A 20,793-nucleotide genomic window follows, 5' to 3' on the forward strand; every position below is an offset into this window, starting at 1 on the left:
GTGTGTTTCTTATTATGCTCTCCTCCTTCCTATTAGAGTAGAACTAAGTTTCATTAACACAGAGACAACTCTTAGTGTACAACAGGTACAACGTAAGTGTTACTATGAGGTTTGAAGAGATAGTGGGGGCAATTAAAACATTCATAATATTGTGCACAGAGAGTTAGGTGCCTAACCAAATAGGTAATTTTCAAAAATAATTCTCTTACTCAAATAGTGCATGCTCTGGTGCATCTAAGAAAAATATCAAGCTTTGCATGCATATATGTATGTGTGTGTGTTTTAGCCACAGCAATGTATGGCGGAAGATAATATAGCAGGGGAAAATTAGGTGGTTTTATGGATTCAAGTTAGATACAAAGGACACCCACACTAAAATCAAACCAAGCTTTCACTCCTGGATAGCAAATCCTGTAGTCAGGATTGCTATTATATCTGGTATTAAAATGTAAATTAGTGAGAAGAGTGATTAAACATGACATCACTTGGTCCATATTCATTCTGCAATTTCCTTATAGAAATTTGCAAGATGTTTTTAACTACTGTATATACTCGATCATAAGGCGATTCGTTTATAAGCTGACACCCCCAAGAGGGATAAGTAAAAATGGAAATTTTTTTATGACCCGTTCATAAGCCGACCCTATAGTTCAGGGGTGAGCAAACTTTGACAGAACCAGGGGGTCAGGGGAGTAACCCCTGTGACCACCCCCCAGATGACCCCACCCCTAGCCTGGGACCCCCACACTCTCCCCATCCCTTCCCACCTTATCTGGGGAGGGCTAGGGGAGGATGTCTCTGGCCTGGCTGGAGCTGCTCCGGCAGGCTGGGCAACGCGGTCACAGCCTGCTCCAGTGGGCCAGACCAGGCAGTGCGGCCGCAGCATGTTCCAGCGTGCTCCGGCGGGCCGGGCAGCACGGCCAGAGCCTGCTCTTGGGAGCAGGGCCGAGTGGCCCGACTGCAGCCTGCCAGCCCTGGAGCTGCAGCTGCTTCGGAGGCTGGGGGGGAGAACAGCGTGCCCAGAAGTGGAGAGATTCTGGCCCCGCCTCTTCCCTTCTGGCAGTGCTGCCTCTCCTTGCTCCCTCTGTTGGGGGAAGGGCTGTGTCCCACCTCTCCTTCTCTATACCCGTTCATAAGCCGACCCCCTTCTCTGGTGCTTCCCTTTTTTACTAAAAAAAAAATCGGCTTATGAACGAGTACATATGATATTCTATATTTGAAAGTCAAGATGTGATTTTGCTTTGTACATACACCATGCAAAATAAAAGTTCTGGAGTCTGAGCACAGCTGACAGTGTTACTGGCTGCTCTGCAACTATTACTATTAATTTTTTAGTGCAGACAATGATAAAACCTTATTCTTGTTAGTAAAAACAGCAGAGAAGTCTTGGAAAAGATCTTCAGAATAAATATGTGCAATCATAACGTGTTCTCAATAATCACTTTTAACCTTAACCACATTAAAATATCATTACCAGAATTCTACTTATGGCAGAAAATTCTCTTAATTTACCTACATTTTATGAAACCCAGAAGTGTACTACAGAGCTTACTAAGTTTTAAAGAGAGGATCCTAAATAAAAGTTTAGCTGTAAGTCCTCGATATGCTTAAAACATAAGTTATTCGGCTCTGGATCTAATTCTATTATACATAAATAGTAATCTCTTCCCCCCCACCATCCCAAAAAAAAACCAAAACACCCTTTCATGATTTAGAATGACCTCTGTGGAGGGGTTACAGCCTACTAATTTTAGCCTTCAAAAAGATCTTGAAGAACCAAACAGACAGTGCACAATACACAGCACCATAAAACTAAGGTCTAGTTTGACTAGCACCAGTTACTTAATGAGAAGCTACAGAATAACTTTGATGACAATGGGAAAGATCAATGTCATTCCCCTCCTGAATAAACATTTTACAATAGCAATCAGGGAATTCCAAGCGGTGGAGTTTTCTTGACATATTTACACCCCATTCGGAATACACTTTTGTCTGGGCCTAGTTTATAATGTTACCAGAAATGTAAGATAAGATACAATCTCATCTTATGCTGGGGTACTTTATCTACTAAGAGAGAAATCCTAAACTATCATCATGCTACCAACAAGATTACAGTACAGTTCACCAAAAAAAAAAAAAAATCTTAAGAACAACTGTATGCTGGCTGATAGGCTCAATCACTTCTCATGTCACAAGACTATTACTGAACTAAATGTAAAAAACAATTATCTTATAATAGCAAGTCAGTGACAGACAATCTTACAAGCACAAGTAGGGCTGTGGGACTTTTTTTTGTGATTTTTATTTTTAAAGATCAGGTAAGTTTTGTACTATTATACAGGAAGTCTAAATAAATTGTCAAATGGTACTTCTGATACTAATAACTAATTTGTTTATTCTAATTTACACATTATTATTTTGTTAAACCCCTCTAACTAGAAAAGCCATACATAAATACACATCAATATGTATTATAAAGAAAATATACATTGTTTCGATCCCATCTGTTAAATGAGAAACTTTCTGTATTTAAAAGTGAACTAAAGTATATTTTTGGCTCTGAATAGCTCAGAGTATTATTGCATTTCTTCTGTAACAGTTTATGACCTCATAAACACCTAAACACTATAAAGAGATGCATTTCCTGATGATACGCTAAACTGCTGTAAGGAAAAACATAGGACTCTGCGTTGGAGTTTTTGAAAAGTAAGTAAAAATATTAATAATTTTCAAATATTTTGTTGTAAATGGCATAGTTCCTTTTTAGATCCACATTTTACATAATTATTTTTAAAAGATTATATGTCTCTTGCCTTAAAGAAGTTGAAAAGTGGCAAAGCCACAGTTTAATCTTTTTCCTTGCACTGGCTGTGCTAATTAATTAATGTCATTTTCTTAAGGTAAAATACAGGTTTTAAATAAATTTCCAACTAGGTTACCATTTTTTCACAGAAATAAAGATTAGTTAAAAAAGCCAAAATGTACCCTTAGACAAAACTAGATGAAAAAAATGCCCTTCCACAAAAATGTTAGGTCACATTAGATTTTAGGGGAGCACTTTGCAAAGTAAAGGCCCAGTCCTGCCAAGTTACTCTCACACCCCAGAGTTATTCCTGCATAGAGTCCTACTACGACTATAGGATCAGGCCCTAGTGCTGGAAATTGTCACATTAGAAGATTTTACTATAATATATATATATATATATATATATACATATGTATACACATACACACACACACACACGAGTCAGTCTCCTGTAATATAAAGATATAAATAAATATCAAAAAGCATGTAACCAAATTAGAGGTGAATACTGTGGTGTCCTAACCAAATTCTAACTTAGGTAATTAGTTTGCCTACCTAAAATTCTCCCTGTGGTTTCATTTGGAAACAGTATTCTTCTTCAGTTCCATCCTAAAATGTTGTGCAGTGTTGCTGTGCGTTGTTAAACAGTAGCCGTTTTACATCCCAGAAGTGGCTCCATTTCAGTGATGGATGAAGTGGTCCCTGTTATAGTTTGTATAGCAATTCGTTAAGTTTGTAAAGCATTTGAGGAACCTTCAGGATGAAAGGCACCATACAAATTAAATATAAACAACATTAGTTCTCATTCAACCTCTTCAGAATAGGCCTAAAACCAATCCACACATACAAAGCAATTCGAGATGTGCACAGAGCTAGATCACCGGTAAAAGCTAAAAACCTCTCAATTAATAACTGCTAAAATCTAAAACAAATTTGTAATCAAATGTCCTAGATTCAGATCTGTTAATCTGAAAGGGACTGAGCATTCCAAGTAAAGGTGATTATCAGCCTCAATCATGGGTTCCACTTGGGGCTGAACTCTTAAAAAATTACCAAACATTTCCCTAAATTTTACTGAATAATATCAGCTTTGTGAGCTAACAAACAGCAATTCTGCAGCCTACAAAGTGATAAAACAAGCAAATAATTACTTTAAATGTATTGACTGAAAGTGTTAATGGAAATTTGCTGTGATTTCATGGCACTTAATTTTTCATTTATTTTCTCTGTGTCCAAGAAGTCAACTAAGTCAGTTCACAAGCAGGAAGGAGCAAACAGTCCTATCAGCCCAGGAAAAAATTTTTACCCAATGTGTCAGGATGCGAGGGGGCTTTGCCCCTTTCTATCACCTGCCCTTGCAGCATTCCCGAGCTCAACCCCACTATTTACTGTTTCAGTACAAAGCAACTAAAAAAAAATAGGCCCTGGCCTTGTTAGCTATACATATTAGAACAGCCCAGCTACTGAAAGGCCTCATTTATCTTTTGTATATTGGCCTACTCTGGGCCTCTGTGTGGTGCACTTTTGCAAAGGTGAGGTCACTTATACTATTCTTTTTCCTCATCATTACTGCCCTGGGAGATCAACTCACTAACAAGACCACTAATTTCCCCTCATTTAGACAACAATTCATACTCCTAATTAATTCATACTCCACAGCTAAAAACGTGAAGCATATCCTTGTCTCATTAAGACAGATCATTTTCTCACAAGACACTGACAAGCAGATTTTTGTCTCCACTGGTTTTGTAACAGGAAGTTTGTTCAAACCCCAGATCCGAAGAGGAAACAATGCGTGTCAACATCAAGCCACGACAGAAGGAGCAGCAGCTAGTGAGGCATGGAGACCCTCCCCGCGATATTTGTCCTCAAACTGAAGACACAGAACTGGCTCTCTGGGCCTGCCCCTACAGAGGCTGAGTTGGGGGAGACGAGAGGAGAGCCCGTGCCCAGATCACCTGGCTCTGCCCAAAGGAGAAGTTCCTCACTCAGATACTCAGGAAGGAAAAGACCAGAGAGACCTTCACACCAGCCTCCCCCACTCCCCACCACGGGGCCTAGGGTGGGGAGAAGTAGATCTTCACAGGAGCCTCCCCCTTTCCCCAATCCCCGCAGGGCCTAAGGGGGGGGGCCTCCACATCAGCCCCCCGCCCCTCCGCGGGGCCTCAGGGGCGGAGAAGAGGCGCCAGACACTCCTGTCCTCAGGGGCTCCAACAGCCCCACTCCGCCGCCTCTCCCGGCCCGGGCCCGCGCTCGGCGGCAGAGCCCAGCCGGAGCGGAGGAGCTACGGCGGCGGCGCGTCGGTACCTTCGCTCGGCTGCCGATGAGGCGGCGCGGACGGGGCCTGGCGGCAGCTGCCTCCCTCCTATCAGGGTCGGGTCCGCGGCCGGGCGGCGGGTCGCTAGCGTCTCCGGCTGTGCCCGCTCCCACCCTGGCGCTCTGGAGAAGGCGCACGACGCGAGACGCTGCCTGACGGTCTCTCGCTCGCCCCCTCCCCCGCCCCGCGGTGCTGCGCAGCGGCCCTTCCCCGCCCTGCAGCTGCGGCGGCGGCGGCGGCCTGGGCGCAGCTCCCCGCTTCAGCCGCTCTGCTGCCCCCGGCGGCGCGGCGGGATCAGCACCGCCACCGCCCTCCCGGCTCCTGCGGCCGCTCCCAGCTTCCACCCCCGCCCCGCGGCTGCTCTGCTCGGCGCTCGGCAACAGGAACGGGCCACTCCAGCCCAGCGCCCTCATATCCCCCAGCACCGCCCCATACCGCCAGCCACAGCACACACTGACCCCCCAGCACCGCCCTCACAGCCCCCAGCACCGCCCCATACCGCCAGCCACAGCACACACTAACCCCCAGCACCGCCCTCACAGCCCCCAGCACCACCCCATACCGCCAGCCACAGCACACACTAACCCCCCAGCACCGCCCTCACAGCCCCCAGCACCACCCCATACCGCCAGCCACAGCACACACTAACCCCCCAGCACCGCCCTCACAGCCCCCAGCACCGCCCCATACCGCCAGCCACAGCACACACTAACCCCCAGCACCGCCCTCACAGCCCCCAGCACCGCCCCATACCGCCAGCCACAGCACACACTAACCCCCAGCACCGCCCTCACAGCCCCCAGCACCCCCCCATACCGCCAGCCACTGCACACACTGACCCCCCAGCACCGCCCTCACAGCCCCCAGCACCGCCCCGATGCCCCCCAGCCACAGCACACACTAACCCCCAGCACCGGCCTCATAGCCCCCAGCACCGCCCCATTACGCCAGCCACAGCACACACTGACCCCCAGCACCACCCTCACAGCCCCCAGCACCGCCCCATACCGCCAGCCACAGCACACACTGACCCCCAGCACCACCCTCACAGCCCCCAGCACCGCCCCATACCGCCAGCCACAGCACACACTAACCCCCCAGCACCGCCCTCACAGCCCCCAGCACCGCCCCGATGCCCCCCAGCCACAGCACACACTAACCCCCCAGCACCGCCCTCATTGCCCCCAGCACCGCCCCGATGCCCCCCAGCCACAGCACACACTAACCCCCCAGCACCGCCCTCATTGCCCCCAGCACCGCCCCGATGCCCCCCAGCCACAGCACACACTAACCCCCCAGCACCACCCTCATAGCCCCCAGAACCGCCCCGATGCCCCCCAGCCACAGCACACACTAACCCCCCAGCACCACCCTCATAGCCCCCAGAACCGCCCCATACCGCCAGCCACAGCACACACTGACCCCCAGCACCGCCCTCACAGCCCCCAGCACCGCCCCATACCGCCAGCCACAGCACACACTAACCCCCCAGCACCGCCCTCACAGCCCCCAGCACCGCCCCATACCGCCAGCCACAGCACACACTGACCCCCAGCACCGCCCTCACAGCCCCCAGCACCGCCCCATACCGCAAGCCACAGCACACACTAACCCCCAGCACCGCCCTAATAGCCCCCAGCACCGCCCCGATGCCCCCAGCCACAGCACACACTAACCCCCAGCACCGCCCTCACAGCCCCCAGCACCGCCCCATACCGCCAGCCACAGCACACACTGACCCCCAGCACCACCCTCATAGCCCCCAGCACCGCCCCATACCGCCAGCCACAGCACACATTGACCCCCAGCACCGCCCTCACAGCCCCCAGCACCGCCCCATACCGCCAGCCACAGAACACATTAACCCCCCAGCACCGCCCTCACATCCCCCAGCACCGCCCCATACCGCCAGCCACAGCACACACTAACCCCCCAGCACCGCCCTCACAGCCCCCAGCACCGCCCCATACCGCCAGCCACAGCACACACTAACCCCCAGCACCGCCCTCACAGCCCCCAGCACCGCCCCATACCGCCAGCCACAGCACACACTAACCCCCCAGCACCGCCCTCACAGCCCCCAGCACCGCCCCATACCGCCAGCCACAGCACACACTAACCCCCCAGCACCGCCCTCACAGCCCCCAGCACCGCCCCATACCGCCAGCCACTGCACACCCTAACCCCCAGCTCCGCCCTCACAGCCCCCAGCACCGCCCCATACCGCCAGCCACTGCACACACTAACCCCCAGCACCGCCCTCACAGCCCCCAGCACCGCCCCATACCGCCAGCCACAGCACACACTAACCCCCCAGCACCGCCCTCACAGCCCCCAGCACCGCCCCATACCGCCAGCCACAGCACACACTAACCCCCCAGCACCGCCCTCACAGCCCCCAGCACCGCCCCATACCGCCAGCCACAGCACACACTGACCCCCCAGCACCGCCCTCACAGCCCCCAGCACCGCCCCATACCGCCAGCCACTGCACACACTGACCCCCCAGCACCGCCCTCACAGCCCCCAGCACCGCCCCATACCGCCAGCCACTGCACACACTGACCCCCCAGCACCGCCCTCACAGCCCCCAGCACCGCCCCATACCGCCAGCCACTGCACACACTAACCCCCCAGCACCGCCCTCACAGCCCCCAGCACCCCCCCATACCGCCAGCCACTGCACACACTAACCCCCCAGCACCGCCCTCACAACCCCCAGCACCGCCCCATACCGCCAGCCACAGCACACACTAACCCCCCAGCACCGCCCTCACAGCCCCCAGCACCGCCCCATACCGCCAGCCACTGCACACACTAACCCCCCAGCACCGGCCTCACAGCCCCCAGCACCGCCCCATACCGCCAGCCACTGCACACACTAACCCCCCAGCACCGGCCTCACAGCCCCCAGCACCGCCCCATACCGCCAGCCACTGCACACACTAACCCCCCAGCACCGGCCTCACAGCCCCCAGCACCGCCCCATACCGCCAGCCACTGCACACACTAACCCCCCAGCACCGGCCTCACAGCCCCCAGCACCGCCCCATACCGCCAGCCACTGCACACACTAACCCCCCAGCACCGGCCTCACAGCCCCCAGCACCGCCCCATACCGCCAGCCAAAGCACACACTAACCCCCCAGCACCGCCCTCACAGCCCCCAGCACCGCCCCATACCGCCAGCCACAGCACACACTAACCCCCCAGCACCGCCCTCACAGCCCCCAGCACCGCCCCATACCGCCAGCCACAGCACACACTAACCCCCCAGCACCGCCCTCACAGCCCCCAGCACCGCCCCATACCGCCAGCCACAGCACACAGTAACCCCCCAGCACCGCCCTCACAGCCCCCAGCACCGCCCCATACCGCCAGCCACTGCACACACTAACCCCCCAGCACCGCCCTCACAGCCCCCAGCACCGCCCCATACCGCCAGCCACTGCACACACTAACCCCCCAGCACCGCCCTCACAGCCCCCAGCACCGCCCCATACCGCCAGCCACAGCACACACTAACCCCCAGCACCGCCCTCACAGCCCCCAGCACCGCCCCGATGCCCCCCAGCCACAGCACACACTAACCCCCCAGCACCGCCCTCATAGCCCCCAGAACCGCCCCGATGCCCCCCAGCCACAGCACACACTAACCCCCCAGCACCACCCTCATAGCCCCCAGAACCGCCCCGATGCCCCCCAGCCACAGCACACACTAACCCCCCAGCACCGCCCTCATTGCCCCCAGCACCGCCCCGATGCCCCCCAGCCACAGCACACACTAACCCCCCAGCACCGCCCTCATTGCCCCCAGCACCGCCCCGATGCCCCCCAGCCACAGCACACACTAACCCCCCAGCACCGCCCTCATAGCCCCCAGAACCGCCCCGATGCCCCCCAGCCACAGCACACACTAACCCCCCAGCACCGCCCTCATAGCCCCCAGCACCGCCCCATACCGCCAGCCACAGCACACACTAACCCCCCAGCACCGCCCTCACAGCCCCCAGCACCGCCCCATACCGCCAGCCACAGCACACACTAACCCCCCAGCACCGCCCTCACAGCCCCCAGCACCGCCCCATACCGCCAGCCACAGCACACACTGACCCCCAGCACCACCCTCACAGCCCCCAGCACCGCCCCATACCGCCAGCCACAGCACACACTAACCCCCCAGCACCGCCCTCACAGCCCCCAGCACCGCCCCGATGCCCCCCAGCCACAGCACACACTAACCCCCCAGCACCGCCCTCATTGCCCCCAGCACCGCCCCGATGCCCCCCAGCCACAGCACACACTAACCCCCCAGCACCGCCCTCATTGCCCCCAGCACCGCCCCGATGCCCCCCAGCCACAGCACACACTAACCCCCCAGCACCGCCCTCATAGCCCCCAGAACCGCCCCGATGCCCCCCAGCCACAGCACACACTAACCCCCCAGCACCACCCTCATAGCCCCCAGAACCGCCCCATACCGCCAGCCACAGCACACACTGACCCCCAGCACCGCCCTCACAGCCCCCAGCACCGCCCCATACCGCCAGCCACTGCACACACTAACCCCCCAGCACCGCCCTCACAGCCCCCAGCACCGCCCCATACCGCCAGCCACAGCACACACTGACCCCCAGCACCGCCCTCACAGCCCCCAGCACCGCCCCATACCGCAAGCCACAGCACACACTAACCCCCAGCACCGCCCTAATAACCCCCAGCACCGCCCCGATGCCCCCAGCCACAGCACACACTAACCCCCAGCACCGCCCTCACAGCCCCCAGCACCGCCCCATACCGCCAGCCACAGCACACACTGACCCCCAGCACCACCCTCATAGCCCCCAGCACCGCCCCATACCGCCAGCCACAGCACACATTGACCCCCAGCACCGCCCTCACAGCCCCCAGCACCGCCCCATACCGCCAGCCACAGAACACATTAACCCCCCAGCACCGCCCTCACATCCCCCAGCACCGCCCCATACCGCCAGCCACAGCACACACTAACCCCCCAGCACCGCCCTCACAGCCCCCAGCACCGCCCCATACCGCCAGCCACAGCACACACTAACCCCCAGCACCGCCCTCACAGCCCCCAGCACCGCCCCATACCGCCAGCCACAGCACACACTAACCCCCCAGCACCGCCCTCACAGCCCCCAGCACCGCCCCATACCGCCAGCCACAGCACACACTAACCCCCCAGCACCGCCCTCACAGCCCCCAGCACCGCCCCATACCGCCAGCCACTGCACACCCTAACCCCCAGCTCCGCCCTCACAGCCCCCAGCACCGCCCCATACCGCCAGCCACTGCACACACTAACCCCCAGCACCGCCCTCACAGCCCCCAGCACCGCCCCATACCGCCAGCCACAGCACACACTAACCCCCCAGCACCGCCCTCACAGCCCCCAGCACCGCCCCATACCGCCAGCCACAGCACACACTAACCCCCCAGCACCGCCCTCACAGCCCCCAGCACCGCCCCATACCGCCAGCCACAGCACACACTGACCCCCCAGCACCGCCCTCACAGCCCCCAGCACCGCCCCATACCGCCAGCCACTGCACACACTGACCCCCCAGCACCGCCCTCACAGCCCCCAGCACCGCCCCATACCGCCAGCCACTGCACACACTGACCCCCCAGCACCGCCCTCACAGCCCCCAGCACCGCCCCATACCGCCAGCCACAGCACACACTGACCCCCAGCACCGCCCTCACAGCCCCCAGCACCGCCCCATACCGCCAGCCACAGCACACACTGACCCCCAGCACCGCCCTCACAGCCCCCAGCACCGCCCCATACCGCCAGCCACTGCACACACTAACCCCCCAGCACCGCCCTCACAGCCCCCAGCACCCCCCCATACCGCCAGCCACTGCACACACTAACCCCCCAGCACCGCCCTCACAACCCCCAGCACCGCCCCATACCGCCAGCCACAGCACACACTAACCCCCCAGCACCGCCCTCACAGCCCCCAGCACCGCCCCATACCGCCAGCCACAGCACACACTAACCCCCCAGCACCGCCCTCACAGCCCCCAGCACCGCCCCATACCGCCAGCCACAGCACACACTAACCCCCCAGCACCGCCCTCACAGCCCCCAGCACCGCCCCATACCGCCAGCCACTGCACACACTAACCCCCCAGCACCGGCCTCACAGCCCCCAGCACCGCCCCATACCGCCAGCCACTGCACACACTAACCCCCCAGCACCGGCCTCACAGCCCCCAGCACCGCCCCATACCGCCAGCCACTGCACACACTAACCCCCCAGCACCGGCCTCACAGCCCCCAGCACCGCCCCATACCGCCAGCCAAAGCACACACTAACCCCCCAGCACCGCCCTCACAGCCCCCAGCACCGCCCCATACCGCCAGCCACAGCACACACTAACCCCCCAGCACCGCCCTCACAGCCCCCAGCACCGCCCCATACCGCCAGCCACAGCACACACTAACCCCCCAGCACCGCCCTCACAGCCCCCAGCACCGCCCCATACCGCCAGCCACTGCACACACTAACCCCCCAGCACCGCCCTCACAGCCCCCAGCACCGCCCCATACCGCCAGCCACAGCACACACTAACCCCCAGCACCGCCCTCACAGCCCCCAGCACCGCCCCATACCGCCAGCCACAGCACACACTAACCCCCCAGCACCGCCCTCACAGCCCCCAGCACCGCCCCATACCGCCAGCCACAGCACACACTAACCCCCCAGCACCGCCCTCACAGCCCCCAGCACCGCCCCATACCGCCAGCCACTGCACACCCTAACCCCCAGCTCCGCCCTCACAGCCCCCAGCACCGCCCCATACCGCCAGCCACTGCACACACTAACCCCCAGCACCGCCCTCACAGCCCCCAGCACCGCCCCATACCGCCAGCCACAGCACACACTAACCCCCCAGCACCGCCCTCACAGCCCCCAGCACCGCCCCATACCGCCAGCCACAGCACACACTAACCCCCCAGCACCGCCCTCACAGCCCCCAGCACCGCCCCATACCGCCAGCCACAGCACACACTGACCCCCCAGCACCGCCCTCACAGCCCCCAGCACCGCCCCATACCGCCAGCCACTGCACACACTGACCCCCCAGCACCGCCCTCACAGCCCCCAGCACCGCCCCATACCGCCAGCCACTGCACACACTGACCCCCCAGCACCGCCCTCACAGCCCCCAGCACCGCCCCATACCGCCAGCCACAGCACACACTGACCCCCAGCACCGCCCTCACAGCCCCCAGCACCGCCCCATACCGCCAGCCACAGCACACACTGACCCCCAGCACCGCCCTCACAGCCCCCAGCACCGCCCCATACCGCCAGCCACTGCACACACTAACCCCCCAGCACCGCCCTCACAGCCCCCAGCACCCCCCCATACCGCCAGCCACTGCACACACTAACCCCCCAGCACCGCCCTCACAACCCCCAGCACCGCCCCATACCGCCAGCCACAGCACACACTAACCCCCCAGCACCGCCCTCACAGCCCCCAGCACCGCCCCATACCGCCAGCCACAGCACACACTAACCCCCCAGCACCGCCCTCACAGCCCCCAGCACCGCCCCATACCGCCAGCCACAGCACACACTAACCCCCCAGCACCGCCCTCACAGCCCCCAGCACCGCCCCATACCGCCAGCCACTGCACACACTAACCCCCCAGCACCGGCCTCACAGCCCCCAGCACCGCCCCATACCGCCAGCCACTGCACACACTAACCCCCCAGCACCGGCCTCACAGCCCCCAGCACCGCCCCATACCGCCAGCCACTGCACACACTAACCCCCCAGCACCGGCCTCACAGCCCCCAGCACCGCCCCATACCGCCAGCCAAAGCACACACTAACCCCCCAGCACCGCCCTCACAGCCCCCAGCACCGCCCCATACCGCCAGCCACAGCACACACTAACCCCCCAGCACCGCCCTCACAGCCCCCAGCACCGCCCCATACCGCCAGCCACAGCACACACTAACCCCCCAGCACCGCCCTCACAGCCCCCAGCACCGCCCCATACCGCCAGCCACTGCACACACTAACCCCCCAGCACCGCCCTCACAGCCCCCAGCACCGCCCCATACCGCCAGCCACAGCACACAGTAACCCCCCAGCACCGCCCTCACAGCCCCCAGCACCGCCCCATACCGCCAGCCACTGCACACACTAACCCCCCAGCACCGCCCTCACAGCCCCCAGCACCGCCCCATACCGCCAGCCACTGCACACACTAACCCCCCAGCACCGCCCTCACAGCCCCCAGCACCGCCCCGATGCCCCCCAGCCACAGCACACACTAACCCCCCAGCACCACCCTCATAGCCCCCAGAACCGCCCCGATGCCCCCAGCCACAGCACACACTAACCCCCAGAACCGCCCTCACAGCCCCCAGCACCGCCCCATACCGCCAGCCACAGCACACACTGACCCCCAGCACCACCCTCATAGCCCCCAGCACCGCCCCATACCGCCAGCCACAGCACACACTGACCCCCAGCACCGCCCTCACAGCCCCCAGCACCGCTCTCACAGCCCCCAGCACCGCCCCATACCGCCAGCCACAGCACACACTAACCCCCCAGCACCGCCCTCACAGCCCCCAGCACCGCCCCATACCGCCAGCCACAGCACACACTAACCCCCCAGCACCGCCCTCACAGCCCCCAGCACCGCCCCATACCGCCAGCCACAGCACACACTAACCCCCCAGCACCGCCCTCACAGCCCCCAGCACCGCCCCATACCGCCAGCCACAGCACACACTAACCCCCCAGCACCGCCCTCACAGCCCCCAGCACCGCCCCATACCGCCAGCCACTGCACACACTAAGCCCCCAGCACCGCCCTCACAGCCCCCAGCACCGCCCCATACCGCCAGCCACTGCACACACTAACCCCCCAGCACCGCCCTCACAGCCCCCAGCACCGCCCCATACCGCCAGCCACAGCACACCCTAACCCCCCAGAACCGCCCTCACAGCCCCCAGCACCGCCCCATACCGCCAGCCACTGCACACACTAACCCCCCAGCACCGCCCTCACAGCCCCCAGCACCGCCCCATACCGCCAGCCACAGCACACACTAACCCCCAGCACCGCCCTCACAGCCCCCAGCACCGCCCCATACCGCCAGCCACAGCACACACTAACCCCCAGCACCGCCCTCACAGCCCCCAGCACCGCCCCATACCGCCAGCCACAGCACACACTAACCCCCAGCACCGCCCTCACAGCCCCCAGCACCCCCCCATACCGCCAGCCTCTGCACACACTAACCCCCCAGCACCGCCCTCACAGCCCCCAGCACCCCCCCATACCGCCAGCCACAGCACACACTAACCCCCCAGCACCGCCCTCACAGCCCCCAGCACCGCCCCATACCGCCAGCCACTTCACACACTAACCCCCCAGCACCTCCCTCACAGCCCCCAGCACCGCCCCATACCGCCAGCCACTTCACACACTAACCCCCCAGCACTGCCCTCACAGCCCCCAGCACCGCCCCATACCGCCAGCCACAGCACACACTAACCCCCCAGCACCGCCCTCACAGCCCCCAGCACCGCCCCATACCGCCAGCCACAGCACACACTAACCCCCCAGCACCGCCCTCACAGCCCCCAGCACCGCCCCATACCGCCAGCCACTGCACACACTAACCCCCCAGCACCGCCCTCACAGCCCCCAGCACCGCCCCATACCGCCAGCCACAGCACACACTAACCCCCAGCACCGCCCTTACAGCCCCCAGCACCGCCCCATACCGCCAGCCACAGCACACACTAACCCCCCAGCACCGCCCTCACAGCCCCCAGCACCGCCCCATACCGCCAGCCACAGCACACACTAACCCCCCAGCACCGCCCTCATAGCCCCCAGCACCGCCCCGATGCCCCCAGCCACAGCACACACTAACCCCCAGCACCGCCCTCACAGCCCCCAGCACCGACCCATACCGCCAGCCACAGCACACACTGACCCTCAGCACCACCCTCATAGCCCGCAGCACCGCCCCATACCGCCAGCCACAGCACACACTGACCCCCAGCACCGCCCTCACAGCCCCCAGCACCGCCCTCACAGCCCCCAGCACCGCCCCATACCGCCAGCCACAGCACACACTAACCCCCAGCACCGCCCCATACCGCCAGCCACAGCACACACTAACCCCCCAGCACCGCCCTCAGAGCCCCCAGCACCGCCCCATACCGCCAGCCACAGCACACACTAACCCCCCAGCACCGCCCTCACACCCCCAGCACCGCCCCATACCGCCAGCCACTGCACACACTAACCCCCAGCACCGCCCTCACAGCCCCCAGCACCGCCCCATACCGCCAGCCACTGCACACACTAACCCCCAGCACCGCCCTCACAGCCCCCAGCACCGCCCCATACCGCCAGCCACAGCACACACTGACCCCCCAGCACCGCCCTCACAGCCCCCAGCACCGCCCCATACCGCCAGCCACTGCACACACTGACCCCCCAGCACCGCCCTCACAGCCCCCAGCACCGCCCCATACCGCCAGCCACAGCACACACTAACCCCCAGCACCGCCCTCACAGCCCCCAGCACCGCCCCATACCGCCAGCCACAGCACACACTAACCCCCAGCACCGCCCTCACAGCCCCCAGCACCGCCCCATACCGCCAGCCACTGCACACACTAACCCCCCAGCACCGCCCTCACAGCCCCCAGCACCGCCCCATACCGCCAGCCACTGCACACACTAACCCCCCAGAACCGCCCTCACAGCCCCCAGCACCCCCCCATACCTCCAGCCACTGCACACACTAACCCCCCAGCACCGCCCTCACAGCCCCCAGCACCGCCCCATACCTCCAGCCACTGCACACACTAACCCCCCAGCACCGCCCTCACAGCCCCCAGCACCGCCCCATACCGCCAGCCACTGCACACACTAACCCCCCAGCACCGCCCTCACAGCCCCCAGCACCGCCCCATACCGCCAGCCACAGCACACACTAACCCCCCAGCACCGCGCTCACAGCCCCCAGCACCGCCCCATACCGCCAGCCACAGCACACACTAACCCCCCAGCACCGCCCTCACAGCCCCCAGCACCGCCCCATACCGCCAGCCACAGCACACACTAACCCCCCAGCACCGCCCTCACAGCCCCCAGCACCGCCCCATACCGCCAGCCACAGCACACACTAATCCCCCAGCACCGCCCTCACAGCCCCCAGCACCGCCCCATACCGCCAGCCACTGCACACACTAACCCCCCAGCACCGCCCTCACAGCCCCCAGCACCGCCCCATACCGCCGGCCACAGCACACACTAACCCCCCAGCACCGCCCTCACAGCCCCCAGCACCGCCCCCTACCGCCGGCCACAGCACACACTAACCCCCCAGCACCGCCCTCACAGCCCCCAGCACCGCCCCATACCGCCGGCCACAGCACACACTAACCCCCCAGCACGGCCCTCACAGCCCCCAGCACCGCCCCATACCGCCGGCCACAGCACACACTAACCCCCCAGCACGGCCCTCACAGCCCCCAGCACCGCCCCATACCGCCGGCCACAGCACACACTAACCCCCCAGCACCGCCCTCACAGCCCCCAGCACCGCCCCATACCGCCAGCCACAGCACACACTAACCCCCAGCACCGCCCTCACAGCCCCCAGCACCGCCCCGATGCCCCCCAGCCACAGCACACACTAACCCCCAGCACCGCCCTCACAGCCCCCAGCACCGCCCCGATGCCCCCCAGCCACAGCACACACTAACCCCCCAGCACCACCCTCATAGCCCCCAGAACCGCCCCGATGCCCCCAGCCACAGCACACACTAACCCCCAGAACCGTCCTCACAGCCCCCAGCACCGCCCAATACCGCCAGCCACAGCACACACTGACCCCCAGCACCACCCTCATAGCCCCCAGCACCGCCCCAAACTGCCAGCCACAGCACACACTGACCCCCAGCACCGCCCTCACAGCCCCCAGCACCGCCCCATACGGCCAGCCACAGCACACACTAACCCCCCAGCACCGCCCTCACAGCCCCCAGCACCGCCCCATACCGCCAGCCACAGCACACCCTAACCCCCCAGAACCGCCCTCACAGCCCCCAGCACCGCCCCATACCGCCAGCCACTGCACACACTAACCCCCCAGCACCGCCCTCACAGCCCCCAGCACCGCCCCATACCGCCAGCCACAGCACACACTAACCCCCAGCACCGCCCTCACAGCCCCCAGCACCGCCCCATACCGCCAGCCACAGCACACACTAACCCCCAGCACCGCCCTCACAGCCCCCAGCACCGCCCCATACCGCCAGCCACAGCACACACTAACCCCCAGCACCGCCCTCACAGCCCCCAGCACCGCCCCATACCGCCAGCCACAGCACACACTAACCCCCAGCACCGCCCTCACAGCCCCCAGCACCGCCCCATACCGCCAGCCACTGCACACACTAACCCCCCAGCACCGCCCTCACAGCCCCCAGCACCCCCCCATACCGCCAGCCTCTGCACACACTAACCCCCCAGCACCGCCCTCACAGCCCCCAGCACCCCCGCATACCGCCAGCCACAGCACACACTAACCCCCCAGCACCGCCCTCACAGCCCCCAGCACCGCCCCATACCGCCAGCCACAGCACACACTAACCCCCCAGCACCGCCCTCACAGCCCCCAGCACCCCCCCATACCGCCAGCCACTTCACACACTAACCCCCCAGCACCTCCCTCACAGCCCCCAGCACCGCCCCATACCGCCAGCCACTTCACACACTAACCCCCCAGCACCGCCCTCACAGCCCCCAGCACCGCCCCATACCGCCAGCCACAGCACACACTAACCCCCCAGCACCGCCCTCACAGCCCCCAGCACCGCCCCATACCGCCAGCCACAGCACACACTAACCCCCCAGCACCGCCCTCACAGCCCCCAGCACCGCCCCATACCGCCAGCCACTGCACACACTAACCCCCCAGCACCGCCCTCACAGCCCCCAGCACCGCCCCATACCGCCAGCCACAGCACACACTAACCCCCAGCACCGCCCTTACAGCCCCCAGCACCGCCCCATACCGCCAGCCACAGCACACACTAACCCCCCAGCACCGCCCTCACAGCCCCCAGCACCGCCCCATACCGCCAGCCACAGCACACACTAACCCCCCAGCACCGCCCTCATAGCCCCCAGCACCGCCCCGATGCCCCCAGCCACAGCACACACTAACCCCCAGCACCGCCCTCACAGCCCCCAGCACCGACCCATACCGCCAGCCACAGCACACACTGACCCTCAGCACCACCCTCATAGCCCGCAGCACCGCCCCATACCGCCAGCCACAGCACACACTGACCCCCAGCACCGCCCTCACAGCCCCCAGCACCGCCCTCACAGCCCCCAGCACCGCCCCATACCGCCAGCCACAGCACACACTAACCCCCAGCACCGCCCCATACCGCCAGCCACAGCACACACTAACCCCCCAGCACCGCCCTCAGAGCCCCCAGCACCGCCCCATACCGCCAGCCACAGCACACACTAACCCCCCAGCACCGCCCTCACACCCCCAGCACCGCCCCATACCGCCAGCCACTGCACACACTAACCCCCAGCACCGCCCTCACAGCCCCCAGCACCGCCCCATACCGCCAGCCACTGCACACACTAACCCCCAGCACCGCCCTCACAGCCCCCAGCACCGCCCCATACCGCCAGCCACAGCACACACTGACCCCCCAGCACCGCCCTCACAGCCCCCAGCACCGCCCCATACCGCCAGCCACTGCACACACTGACCCCCCAGCACCGCCCTCACAGCCCCCAGCACCGCCCCATACCGCCAGCCACAGCACACACTAACCCCCAGCACCGCCCTCACAGCCCCCAGCACCGCCCCATACCGCCAGCCACAGCACACACTAACCCCCAGCACCGCCCTCACAGCCCCCAGCACCGCCCCATACCGCCAGCCACTGCACACACTAACCCCCCAGCACCGCCCTCACAGCCCCCAGCACCGCCCCATACCGCCAGCCACTGCACACACTAACCCCCCAGAACCGCCCTCACAGCCCCCAGCACCCCCCCATACCTCCAGCCACTGCACACACTAACCCCCCAGCACCGCCCTCACAGCCCCCAGCACCGCCCCATACCTCCAGCCACTGCACACACTAACCCCCCAGCACCGCCCTCACAGCCCCCAGCACCGCCCCATACCGCCAGCCACTGCACACACTAACCCCCCAGCACCGCCCTCACAGCCCCCAGCACCGCCCCATACCGCCAGCCACAGCACACACTAACCCCCCAGCACCGCGCTCACAGCCCCCAGCACCGCCCCATACCGCCAGCCACAGCACACACTAACCCCCCAGCACCGCCCTCACAGCCCCCAGCACCGCCCCATACCGCCAGCCACAGCACACACTAACCCCCCAGCACCGCCCTCACAGCCCCCAGCACCGCCCCATACCGCCAGCCACAGCACACACTAATCCCCCAGCACCGCCCTCACAGCCCCCAGCACCGCCCCATACCGCCGGCCACTGCACACACTAACCCCCCAGCACCGCCCTCACAGCCCCCAGCACCGCCCCATACCGCCGGCCACAGCACACACTAACCCCCCAGCACCGCCCTCACAGCCCCCAGCACCGCCCCCTACCGCCGGCCACAGCACACACTAACCCCCCAGCACCGCCCTCACAGCCCCCAGCACCGCCCCATACCGCCGGCCACAGCACACACTAACCCCCCAGCACGGCCCTCACAGCCCCCAGCACCGCCCCATACCGCCGGCCACAGCACACACTAACCCCCCAGCACCGCCCTCACAGCCCCCAGCACCGCCCCATACCGCCAGCCACAGCACACACTAACCCCCAGCACCGCCCTCACAGCCCCCAGCACCGCCCCGATGCCCCCCAGCCACAGCACACACTAACCCCCAGCACCGCCCTCACAGCCCCCAGCACCGCCCCGATGCCCCCCAGCCACAGCACACACTAACCCCCCAGCACCACCCTCATAGCCCCCAGAACCGCCCCGATGCCCCCAGCCACAGCACACACTAACCCCCAGAACCGTCCTCACAGCCCCCAGCACCGCCCAATACCGCCAGCCACAGCACACACTGACCCCCAGCACCACCCTCATAGCCCCCAGCACCGCCCCAAACTGCCAGCCACAGCACACACTGACCCCCAGCACCGCCCTCACAGCCCCCAGCACCGCCCCATACGGCCAGCCACAGCACACACTAACCCCCCAGCACCGCCCTCACAGCCCCCAGCACCGCCCCATACCGCCAGCCACAGCACACACTAACCCCCCAGCACCGCCCTCATAGCCCCCAGCACCGCCCCGATGCCCCCAGCCACAGCACACACTAACCCCCAGCACCGCCCTCACAGCCCCCAGCACCGCCCCATACCGCCAGCCACAGCACACACTGACCCCCAGCACCACCCTCATAGCCCCCAGCACCGCCCCATACCTCCAGCCACAGAACACACTGACCCCCAGCACCGCCCTCACAGCCCCCAGCACCGCCCTCACAGCCCCCAGCACCGCCCCATACCGCCAGCCACAGCACACACTAACCCCCCAGCACCGCCCTCACAGCCCCCAGCA

General features: G+C 63.1%; 1 protein-coding gene across 3 annotated transcripts in view; it reads right to left on the reverse strand.

Annotated features, from left to right (window-relative positions):
• Positions 1 to 5,358, reverse strand: part of CAB39 (calcium binding protein 39) — a 61,050-nt gene extending 55,692 nt beyond the window's left edge. Inside the window, exons 1-2 of one of the 3 annotated variants that reach the window (XM_054039065.1) lie at positions 5,114 to 5,358; positions 3,362 to 3,508 (exon numbers count right to left, since the gene is read on the reverse strand). The gene's annotated coding sequence lies outside the window, so the exon portion shown is untranslated. Of the gene's footprint in view, positions 1 to 3,361; positions 3,509 to 4,764; positions 4,826 to 5,113 lie in introns of those variants that run through there. The other 2 variants (XM_054039067.1, XM_054039066.1) reach the window with 2 other exon arrangements.
• Between the last annotated feature and the right edge of the window lie 15,435 nt (positions 5,359 to 20,793).

Source organism: Malaclemys terrapin, chromosome 9, assembly GCF_027887155.1.
Source record: "Malaclemys terrapin pileata isolate rMalTer1 chromosome 9, rMalTer1.hap1, whole genome shotgun sequence".
Taxonomy (NCBI): Eukaryota; Metazoa; Chordata; order Testudines; family Emydidae; genus Malaclemys; species Malaclemys terrapin.